This window comes from Mustela putorius, unplaced genomic scaffold (assembly GCF_011764305.1).
Source record: "Mustela putorius furo isolate JIRA1106 unplaced genomic scaffold, ASM1176430v1.1 tig00003909_pilon_pilon_pilon, whole genome shotgun sequence".
NCBI classification, from domain to species: domain Eukaryota; kingdom Metazoa; phylum Chordata; class Mammalia; order Carnivora; family Mustelidae; genus Mustela; species Mustela putorius.
Genome location: NW_025422057.1, coordinates 2,793,110 through 2,805,439, shown reverse-complemented (window position 1 = coordinate 2,805,439; position 12,330 = coordinate 2,793,110).

Sequence of the window (12,330 nt, the reverse complement as noted above, 5' to 3'; positions counted from 1 at the left end):
AACAATATTTGTTCTTCTGATCCATGAGCATGGAATGTCTTTCCATTTCTTTGTATCACCTTCAGTCTCTTCCATCAGTGTTTTTTAGTTTTCAGAGTACAGGGCTTGCACTTATTTGGTTAACTTATTCTTTTTTTTTTTTTTTTGGTGCAGTTGTAAATGGGATTGTTTTCTTAATTTTCTTAATTTCACTGCTTCATTGTTAGTGGATGCAACGAATTTCTGAACATTGATTTTTGTATCCTGTGACTTTACTGAATTCATATATCTGTTGTAGTAGTTTTTTGGTGGTCTTTAGGGTTTTCTCCATAGACTATCATGTCCTCTGCAAGTAGTGAGAGTTTTACTTCTTCCTTTCCAATTTGGATGCCTCTTACTTCTTTTTGTTGTCTGATCCTTCTTGTATCGTATCGCATAAAAGGCCAGGCTTGCGGGATATATATTGCTTTAAGTATTTACACACATACACAATCACCTATGCACACACACACATATAAACACGCACATGTATATAATAAAACCTTTTCAAAGGCAAGGGGAGGATAAAGACAAAATGTAAGTTGCCGCTGGGGCAGAGGTGGGGACATAGAACATCGTCGAAATGTGGGTTTTGACCACCACACTGTCCTATATTTTTCCACTTCCTAAGTGGGAGTTCAGATTCACTCGTCTCCATGCAATGTTTCATAACATATGTGTAACGCCTTTGCTTCTTTGCATCAGATATTCCATGATTCGAAAATGGCAAGAAGGCGTTGACGGCCGCCATTCAGTGCCGCCACGTGCCTTTTTCTGGTCAGCTCCTTGGATGGTGAGTGACTCTAGAAATGGTTCACACTGACCGTCTTGAACTACTGTTGTGGTAGGGGGATTCCTCCTGGGTCAGCAGGCCGGGAGAGTCCACTGCAGACATGGTCACCGAGAGGGGCCCCCACCTGTGCCCACATGGTCGGGACAGGGGCGGTGGGAGGAACCCACACCTGAAGGAGCATTAGAAGACCAGTTTAGGGCTCCTGGGTGGCTCTGTTGGTTAAGCGCCTGCCTTCGGCTCAGGTCATGATCTCAGAGTCCTGGGATCGAGTCCCGCATCGGGCTCCCTGCTCAGCGGGGGGCCTGTTTCTCCCTCTGCCTCTGCCTGCCTCTCTCACTATCTCTGTCTCTGTCTCTCTCGCCAATCAATAAATAAAGTCTTTTTTTTAAAAACTAAAAAAGGAAAAGACTAGTTTACCAGTGGCCGTTCAGACTTGTGTTTGCATTTTCTCAAAAATGAAGGAAGTAAACTTGTCCCTTCAAGGAGATCAAATGAGATCAAATTTGTTACCAATGATAAAAATTTGTTTTGGGGGCCTCTTGGCGGCTCCGTTTGTTGAAGGCCTGACTCCTGAATTTGGCACAGGGCATGGTCTCGTGGTCCTATCGGCCTCTGTACTTAGCGGGGAGTCTGCTTCTCACTCCTCCTATGCCCTTCCCCCCACACACACACTCACTCTCTAACACAAATAAATCTTTTTTAAAAATTTTGATTTGGGGCAAAAATGAAGAGTTTTGAAAACGTGTCGCTACCACTATGATCTTTACAGCTTCTGAATAGTTGGATTTTCCCAATGAGACGGGGATATAAACAAGTATTTACACACAGACGACTTTTTAGCATTATGTAATGAAACGTGTCAACATTTAGAAGATCTGCCTCATTGCGTGAACCAGTGTTTCCAAATGACCAGAAGCACGTGCTGGTCCAGAACCTTCCACAGCGCAAGGTGGGACTGGTGAGTTCAGGGCAGCGATATCTGCGGACACGATTTCAGACCCAGCACCTCTGCAGCTGGCCGTGCAGAAACGCCCACTCGTGCTGTTTGGACGTAGCATCAAAGAAGAATATCTACAGTTTTCAGAAAAAAAAAAGGCTATTTGAGTTACTCCCCTTTTCAACCATGTGCCCTTTCCTGGGCATAAAGCGGAGCCTAGCTTCTCTTCTGACAGGGACAGGTGGGCATGGCTCCGAGCGACATCGGGCCCCAGAATCTCTTGCAGAAGTTACGTCCGAAGACGCCATTCTGTGTGGCGGGCGCGGAGCTTCTGCTCGGCTGAAGCGATCGGCTGGGAGCACGGTCCGCTGCCGCTCCCGCTCCCGCGTTCGGGCCGCCGCCCTCCCCAACAGCATCCCGGGCAGCGCTGGCGCCCGCGTCGTGGCTGAGCTGCTCCGTGCGGAGAGTCGGAGAGACGCCAGACTGCACGTGAGGACTGAACCACCACCACTGAAAACCAAACGGATTGAGAAGGTCCCGGGCTGCAGACGGACGGACGGACGGGGCGTCGGGCGTCCTGATGTTGCCGGGGCTCGGGGGGCTGGCAGCCGCTAGCCGGTGGTTCCGGGCTTCTCGCTCTGTGTTCATGACTGGTTTCTAACCAGATCCCTTCAAATGTGTTATTGTTAGAAAATAAGCCAGGAACAAGGGATAGTAATTTAGTACCAGGAAGTTAATTCTGGGGACCTCTGACCTTCCCGCAGTCACGTGCCTATTGATTTTCAATACCGCGAGGTGGCGCGCCCCCCTAAGCGTGGGGTTCAACAGATTCCACACACTTTCTCCCTTATCAGTCGAGTCCCTGAGTACTTGAGCATTAAGACGACAAATGTCCACAGTTAACGGCGTGTCACATGGCAGCTGGGCGGACGTGCCAATTTTCTAATGAAGTCGGGTTGTTGGCAAACACACCAGTCGCCCCACGTGGAAGGAGGTCTTCTTTTGTGCATCTCCAGCGCTCCGGAGTGCTGCGAGAGATACCGCTTACCTCGTCGTCCGAGGGCCAGGCACCGGGGGAGAAACATCCACTCGCTGCCAAGACAAAAGCAAAACCAGAGCTAAAAGCAGGATGGGGCTGGGTGTGTTAGAGGGGTCCGAAATGCTCCAGTCGTGCTCGGTGCAGGGGCAGTGGCTCCGGCCCCTCGTTTCTTCTGCAAAGACAGGCATCTTGGTAATTAATTCCTCACTCCCAGCCTCGCTGGCTTTCTATGGGGAAGAATCGGTATCATTTTTCTTAATACTGAAGAAATGAAAACAGTCGATGCCTTTTGGGTCCAAACCAGCATGTGGCTGGCCTGTCAGTCATCAGCCCTGGTGCGTCCGCCCGGTGAGTCAACAGCGAGACCTGACCCTTCGGCCTCTCAGACAGCCGGCTCCCTTCACGCCACACCAGCCTTTGCCCCCGCCCCCGCCCCCTCCCGGTAATAAATTGTGGTTGCCATCTTGTATTGATTATTGAAAATGTTATGTCCATGGGAAGAAAATGCCATTGCTTTAAATACCAACGTTACTAGGGATCTTAAAGTTATTTTTTACGGAGAACGTGTGTGATAAAAATTTTTAAGCCACCGAAAGGAGTGAGGGGAGCAGAATTATTAAATAACAAAAAAATCAATCCTCCGTTTGGTCTGGCCAGACCCACGTTTCTCGGCTCAGGTAAGTCGTTTAAAGTCAGACGTGTCTCGCGCTGGACTTTTTTACAGGAACGGAGAAATTTATAATGAAATTCAACAAGGAAACTGGAAAAACAGCCAAATTGCTGCAGCAGAGTGGTTAACGGGATCATTAGCCCACTCGCTGTATTTTTTGGACACTGCGTGCCTGTACCGCGGTGCTCGAGACCAGATTGCGGGAACAGGCTGACAGTTAGGAGCTAGCTCAGCAGTGCTGGGCGCAAACTGCCATCTTCCTGTGGATTTACAGCTGCCACTTCTGCGACTTCAATTAGTTCTATAGCACACAGATGTTGCTTAAATGTTGCTGCTAATGATACTGCAATAAGCGTAAGATTCATGCCATATTTTGAGGCACGTAAATTTCTCAAGTGGCACAATTAAAGTGGAAATATTAGGTGGGGAGAACTTGGCAGTCTCTCCTACTTGGAAGGCGCACCCGCTATGCAATAATGGGTCAAAAATTCATTCAAGTTTTACTGCTGTTCCGAGTTTTAAAAGACTTTTCACAGTTGAATGCAAAGTAGTAAAAACCAGGGTATTAGGAAATGAGAATGCAGTTCTGTTATTCAGACATGACTTTTAATTTCAAATTGAAATCACATGCTCACTTTTCTGGATGTGACCAAAGGGGAAAGGCACCGGCTGGAGAGATCTCGTCTTGAAGGTTGAAAGTCCTGAGTGCCAAGAAATTTGTCACAGCGACCTCGGAGCTGCCGGCAACATGGGGACACCCCAACGGACCCCCCCCACCCAGAGGGGCGGGCCCGTTCTCGAACAGGAGCCCCACCATCCACCCCGCCAGCAGGCTCCCAGACCCCAGCCCGAGGGCGCTGCCCCAGCACACGCGCGTGTGGACAGCCGCTCGTGCACACGGGCTCCGCCTCACGCCTGCATGGGCCCGCGGTGCACAGGTGCGCCTCTCCCACAGGCCCACGAGGAGCATTGCGGGGCGCCTGGGCCTCGAGTCGGCCTTGTGGAAGCTCCACTGGAAAGGATCCCTCACTGTAGTCCTTTGTCATCCCGACACTGCCCAGCCTGTCGCCAAACTTCCTTTTCCATGACGGAGCTGTCCTTTGGAGAAGAGCCTCTCTCCCCAACTGCTTACCAGATGGGCTCTGACTTCCTTGCACACGGACTTAGGAGGCATGTTTTTCTGCCGGGGAGGCCGGCATCTCATGGGCCCCGTGCTCCCCAAGTCTCTGTGCAAGTCGACCTCCCCCGTTCTGCTTACTGATGAACTGTCTGGGAAATGAGTCCATGGTGCTTAACCCGGACGATCTACTCCTGCCGGCCCGTTAGAATTCGAGGCCATGTGTGGCTGTCGGGCTCACGGCTCTGCCGGAGGATGCGCACAGCGAGCCCTGTCCGCGTGTCTCTGGTGGGACGCTCTTGGGGATGGCTTCCGCACCCTGCTCCGGGCTGCCTGCGCGAGGTGTTTCGGCCACAGCCGTCTCCTAGATACCTGCCAGAGAGCCGTGTTCCTCCTCGGTGACGCCCGCTGCCGAGTGCCACCACCCGGGGACAAGCACGCGCCTCCGAGCGGCGTCCGCTCTCTCTGCGTGCCTCTTCCTTATCTCTTGCCCGCCGCTCTGTACCGAGAGCACTCGGGTTATTTACAGCGAATCTTACAGATGTCAGTACTGTCTTGTTCTGAAGCAAAAAGGACAATGAGTTCCCGCTGACCCCAGTACAATGGACCTCGCCGGAGCACAATATGTATTTTATACGGGCAGTGAAAAGCCTACATGTAATTGAGAGCAAGAGAGAAATGTCACTGTAGCATTTTTGTTGACACTGCACTCTGCGTGGCAGGAAGCCCGGGGCCGGGCGGGCAGGGGCGGTGGGGGGCGTGCACACCCCGGAGCTGGGACTCAGCTCGGGAGAGGTGGTGGAAATTAATCTGATCAGGTTTTCCACCTAATGAACTCCTCCCGGAACCGAAGGGCCACGAGGACACGTCCGCGCCGCCGTTCCCCGTTTGTGCAGATAGACCCGGAGTCGGAGCCCATCTGCTAACTCAGATCTGTTTTTCCAGACCTTTATTGTCTTCCATAATGCTTAATGTACTGTTTGTATATGTTGTCCTTGCACTATATTTGATGTGCTCTCGTATATTTTATTCATCCCGGCTTGCGACGAAGGCAGGCTCCCAGCAAAACTGAGAACCGTTACTTGCCGCCATCAATCAAGTGTCTACACCGTTGGTACCTCATGGGACAGACTTGATTTTAAGCATAAAACAGAGTTCTTGCTCTTTGGGGCCGTTTCCTCCCGTGTCCCTGGTGTCTTTCGGGGCGCGTGGACACTGGAGGGCCGGCCTGCCCGCGAGGGCAACAGGCGCAGTAGAGCTCCCTCCCCCGACCGCCTGTTCTCGGACCCCCGCCCCCTCTCCCGCACCCCAAGCTAAGCAGCTGGAGCTCTCCAGCTTCTTAAGGGTTAAAAACAGAGAAAGGAAGTCTGTCGTGGCATAAAGGACAGGCATCGAGGCCAACTCGTGAGCTCACCTGCATGGCTCGGGGAGAGAGGGAGCCTGTGGGACGGCACGAGCCCCAGGATCCCGGCGCCACGGTCACGTCCCCTCCAACCCTGCTCAGGATGTGCTGGCGCTGCGACGGGAACCGCGCACTGTGTGCTGATGCTCAGCCCTCTCCCGGCCACCGAGGACACACCGAGAGCCTTCTGGCCCTGGGAAGGGAGGGTCTGACTGCGGGAGAAGCGGGGATGCCAGGCCTGCGCTGGGGCCCGGTTCTCCTGCTGGCTCCTGCCGCCACAGCACCCGTTCGCGGGCGTCTCTCTCCTCGTCGGCACCGGTGGTGTGACCTCCGCACCTCTCCACGGCGTCGTTTGTGGGAATATTATGCAGACACTCCTCTCTTCCACGGCCGGCCTTGCGTCCCAGAGCAGCAGCTGCTTCCTGGGCTCTGAGCCCCACAGAGCAGGAGCAACCCCCGCGTCAACTGCGTTCTCTCTGCCGGGGCTCCCGGTTTGGGCTGTTGTCCGCAGGGACAGTGTGGGTCCACGCATGTGTCTGTGTGCTCGTAGGGACGCCACTGCTGCTTCCCAGTTCAGGAGACGGGGATGTGGAGGTTGAGCAGAGGAATGACAAAGGTGTCTCCTTCCCCGGTAGCAGGTATTTAGCAGATGGGAAAATATTAGCAGATGGGAAATCAGCAGATACATTTAGATCAAGATGCAAATTTAAAAGCCGCCAACCCCTGTACTAAATATTTACACTGAGCATGTCCACTCCATGAGCCGCGGTCTGTGTTTGAGGAGCGTGCACAACCGCTCTTACTACAAAGTCACATAAAAATTGAGGGAAGGAAATCCCACATCTGAGGAGGAATTCGTTGTGAGCTAAATTTCAGCCTTAAAATAGAAGTAAATTTCCCAATTCCTGTCGACTTTCAGACTGTGTTGTAAGCCCTTTAGGTTTTTAGTATCAGTTAACTAGTACTTCAAAAGAAAAACAGTGTTCTTTTTCCTCCTAGACTGCTCGCCTCTATAAAAGGTTGCATATAGCCATCTTTTACAAATGAATTCCAGCCCTGAGATAATTTCTGATACAAAAACCAACCAACCAAACAAACAAAAAACCCACAAAAACCCAAATAACGGAAGTCCCACCTGGGTCCCAGCAAGCAACCTTCCCTGCAGACCAGGGGTCCTGGCCCAGCTGTGTCGTCTTGCTGGACAGCCCTTCCCTCCGAGTCTGCGCAGAACCGTGCCAGTCGCAGGACACGTTTTCTTCCTTAGTCCTGCAGGGCTGCAAGGTGGGGACGGCTCCAGCCATTTTAGCAGGAAACGGAGACTTGGACTTCATACTTGCCACGACCCATAGGTTCCAGCAGTGGAGGGAGCTTGCGTCAGGCCTTGTCACTGACGTCTCCAGGTTTTCTCCAAGGGAATGGAACTGGGCACTTTCCAAAGGAACGCGTGGTCTGCCGCGCTCAGCAGGTGCTATCTTCTATCCCGGTTCATTCACTCGTTTTTCCAACAAGGTTTTGAGTGTCTGCTGTGGGCCAGGCCCTCTGCTGGGCTCTCAGGATATGCCTGGGTAGGATGGTTGTATTCCTGCCCCCAAGGGGGTTGAATTCTAGTGGAGAATCTCATCAGAGGAAAGCGTGACCGTTCCAGATCACAGAGCGCTGTGGACCTGGAGCAGGGAGTGGGGCTCAGGAGGTGGTGAATTCTGTCTCCGAAGATTCCCTTCACTTCCAAAACGAATGACCCCGCTGTCCGTCCAAGGGCTGCATCCATCCGTGCGGACGTGGTCACCCTGATCCAAGGAAGAGACTGAAGTACTTTAAAAAATTGGCCTTGTGCTTTTTTTCCACATCACACATTACAGTAATAGGCAACCCGCCTATGTCGTCGCCTCGGAAAGATGCTAAGCTATTGCGTGATTCTGGTCCCTGATCGAATCTGCTCCACTGTTTACCCTGTGGGTTCCAGAGTGTCTGTTTCTGCAGCCTCAGCTTTGAGGGCCCACATGGCAGGTGTCAGGACAGACGAAGCCCAGCCCTCTCAGGGGTCCAGCGTGGGACCATGTGAGGCTCCCTGCAGACTTTGGGCCAGATGGTGCGTGATACCCTGCAGGCCTTCGCCGGCTCCTGGATGGCTTGCTGCCGCCTGGCTCTCCCTGGCGGCTGTCTGCTGCAGCACTTTCCCCATGGCAGGTATGGGAGTTGGCGGGGGGCGGTGGCGATCTTTACATTTAAGCCATTAATTTACTTTTCACGTAAAATTTACATGAAAATTTTAATAAAGCAGATTTGAAATATTTATAATCCTTATACTAAAACCTGACAAAGACATTTCAAGAAAAATACTTATAAACCAATACCTTCTGTGAACATAAATGCAAAATTTTTTTTTCACAAAATATGAGTGATGAAACCAAGCAATGACACCCCCCTGGAATGCAAGGTTGGTTTAGTGTTGGAGATCGGTATCATCCGCCGTGTGGACAAGATAAAGGAGAAAATGAAGGAGGTAATTTCAGCAGATTCAGAAAAGTCATTGGAAAAAAATTCAACATTCATTAAAACCACTCTCCACAAGGAAGAGTGAAAAGCGACTTCTTCAATCTGATGAGAAGCATCTAGGATGAGTATGTGGCTCACTCCTTGAAGGTAAATGTTAAATGTTTTCCCCTAAGGTGAGGGACAAGGCAATACGTCTGCTCTTTCCCTCTTCAACATTTATCTTAAATGCTAGCCTGTGCAGTGAAACTCAGGAAAACCAATTCATGAAGATGAAAACGAGGTAAAACTGCCCCTATTTGTGAACAGCTTGAATGTATACATAAGAAACTCCAATGAATCACCAAGTAGGAGCTATAAAAATCATGTGAATTCAGGAAGGTCAGGGGTATAAGGCCAAGTGCAGAAGTCAATGATGTTTCTATAGAGTATCATCAAACATGGAGACAACTGGAAAATTTGAAAGCAATACTATTTATAATAACATCAAAAAACAAAATGCTCCAATGTAATAAATGCAGGACCTCTTTCCTGAGAACTACAAAATCTCTCTTCATAAAAGTAGACGTCTACGTGAATATCCTTTGTTTATGGATTGGAAAACCTGTCAGTTCCCCAAAAATGGATCAAAATTTTCAAAGCAATTCCAATTATAATCCCAGACGGCTTTTACAGAAATTGATTATTTTTTAACTTGTGTTTGGAAATACAAAGAACCGAAGGAGTCAGAACAATCTTGAAAAAAAGAAAAAGACAAAGAAGGCAATGCTAGGAGGGTTCAGCCGTTGTATTCATAATACCCCGAAATTGGCAGCAACCTAGACAGCACCGCAGAAGAATGGGTGAAAGATGAGGAAATCCACAGTGTGTCCGAGCAACAGAATATCTGCGACAAAAGTGCCCACTCTCTGTGCGGCACACACGGTGCTCAGGACGTCCCGCGGAGTGAGACGTCTGACGGGCGTAGAAGGAATACAGGCGCTGCCGTTTGGGGGATACAAAACAACCCCTGGTGCAGAAGCACGCACAAGGCTGGTTTCCTGGAGTGGGTGGGCGGCTTCACGGGGGCGGGCCGGAGCGAACCTCAGGGGCTGATGGAACATCGTGTCTTCACGAGGATGCAGGTAAGTGATGGGGTCACTCACCAGCCACGCAGGTTGTGACGTGTGTGTTTGAGAGCACGTAAATCTTACCTGAAAGGGAAGGCGAAGGGGGCGTAGCTAACGCGAAGCCTGCAGAAGGTTGCCCGGCGTGGAATCCGGACCACAGGTGTATGGGGTTTCGCGTGCTGTCCTGGTCACTTTGTGTATGTTTGAGATTCGTCATAAGAAAACGTTCGCTTTTAATTTAGCACATGAAAAATGTTAAGATTCTCATCAGATCTCGTTTTAAGTACAGAGCTTAATGTGCTTGCCCCCAGATACTTTTATTTTCAAACTCACTGTCTTGGATCTGGTGAACTGAGCCGAGCACCACTCTCTTTGGGTTTTTGGCTCTGAGCCTGTCCCTTGGTTGAGGAATGGTCCCTCTCCTTTGCCAGGAACCTCTGAACCGAGATGGTGTCTGGAAGTGATTTGGGAGATAATCTTCTTAAAGATTTTTTTAAACCTCAGTGTTTCCTGACCTCTTCCTCAGAGGCAGGAGCAGAATCTCCCCTGCGTCTGCTAAGTGCTGTGGCGAGTGCAGAGCTGCAAACAGAAGCGATGGTTTCCGGCCCCACGGGCTGGGGGGCTCCCGGCGGGGGCTCCCAGCATCCTCTGGGTCCTTTTCAAGGCAGACTAGTCTATAAACCCCTAAAGATGAGGCTGAAAAAAAACAAAATAAGTTTGAAAGTAAATACCTCTTTCCACTTCCCAGCCCCCGAAATAGTCTGGTGAGAAGAAGGGGGGAAACACGGTCGGCAGGCGTGACCGCGGGGTGACGCTCGCCAGCCGAGGCCGTCGGTCCGTCAGGCTGCAGACACGTCTCTCCGCGTGTCCGCCCCTGCCGTTGGGCCAGGCCCTTCCCCGGAGGCAGACCGGTCATTAGCTGGGGTGCTGAGGGCCCCCTGCAGCAGCAGCACCCCGCTCCCGGTCCCCCACCCCCGCCTACCAGGTTTCTGACTCCGGTAAACGGTTTCATCCCTGACCTCGTCTGTGTAATTGGTGAATTTTAAATGGGCACCATATGTTCTTTTTTGCAACCTCAGGAAAGATTCGGTGAGCTTACAGTATTAATACAACCTACCATTACACTGGATCGTTTCACTTTTATTTTTAACTTCCCTTGGATTTTTTGGCTCATGTAGTACCATTTCCAGATTGAACCCTAATATTGCTGTAGTTCAGTAAGTCAAAGATATCCTGATGATGTTCATATTGATAATGATGTTTTGATATCATTGATGGTAATATGTTTTATATAGGTTTTAGCATTTTCTGAATGCTGGCATAACCATCTGAAGGCTGGCATATTGTTCAGGGAATTAGCCAGTGACAGACTGTGTACCTCGTATATTAAACAACCATTCTTTTTCTTATTTGTTTTTTAAGATCTGTTTATTGTTTTCAGATCAAGTGAGGGGAGGAGCACGGGGGAGAGAATCTCAAGCAGAAGTCCCTCCTGAGCACGAAGCTATCCTGAGACCCTGACCTGAGCCTAAAAACGAGTCGGCGGCTTCCCGACTGCCCGCCCAGGCGCCCCTACCGGACAACCGTCCTTGTCCCTCCGCTCTCGGAGGTGGAAGAACAACTTTGAAAAACCGGGAAATTAGCAAATGCCTGAATGACTTTAGGACGCACTGCGCCCACCACGGCCCCCGGGCCCAGCCCTGCTCTAGCAGGTGAGTGAGCAGCCCTCCAACCAGCCCCGGGGTGCAGAGCGGCTCTGACCTCTGACCTTGAGCCGAGACCCAGAGCCCCCCGGGTCAGCAGCAGGTGGCCAAATGCTGTGCTGTGAACCAGCCTCTCTATGCACCTCTGATCTCTGGAGACAACCTGTCAGCCCCCGCGGGAGGGGGAACCGGTTCCAAACACCACCGTGGTCGGTGACCTGCCGGGGTGCGGACTTTGCCGGGTACAGAATGTTCAGAGGGCTCCCCTGCGGGCTAGGCAACCATTCCTGCTCAGGACAGAGCTCCTCGCGGCCTGGGAAACACCGGGGGCCGGGGAAGGGGCTCTGCCCGCAGCCCCGACCCAGGGAAGCCAGGGCCCAGCCTGCCCACAGCCGATGCCAGTAGCTGGGAACGCACTTCGGATCCTGACCCGGCCTGTGCGACGGCCTGGAGGAGAGAGCGAGGTCGGGGTTCACCTGGATGACGTGCCCCCGGGCCGGCACCCTGCTCTGGGACAGCGCTCACTCTCAGTTTCCGCTGTGCCAGTCCTCACAGACAGACCTGTGAGCTGCTTTAACTGTTTCCCAGGACAGACCACTCTTGCTGCCGAAAGAACCGGCTTGGGGGCAGCCGAGGCCCCCAGAGAAGGCTCCAGCTCCTCCTCCCCAGAGGAGCGGCTCGTTTATTCTGGGGGCCGTGGCTCCTGCTGTTCCTCTTTATTCGTGCGATACAGAACGTGCTTCAAGGAAGGCGAGAGGGCCTTAAGCCGACATCAATTCTATTGTTTGTTAAAAGAAAGAAAAAGGCAGAGTGACCCCCAAAATGCTGGGGGTCCTGCTGCTCTCCGTGTGGGGAGCCCTGGGGACGTCTTAGGAGCACAGGCTCCTTCCCAGCGAAGGCGGCACAGGCTGCATCCTGTGGCTGCGATGCCGAGAGTGATAAAGGCCTGGGGACCGTGAGGTACAGGGATCCCACCGGCAGGGGCTCCTGGAAAGGCTGGCCGTCCCCCATGCGCAAGGGACTTGTGGAGGGCCAAACCGAGTGAGGTG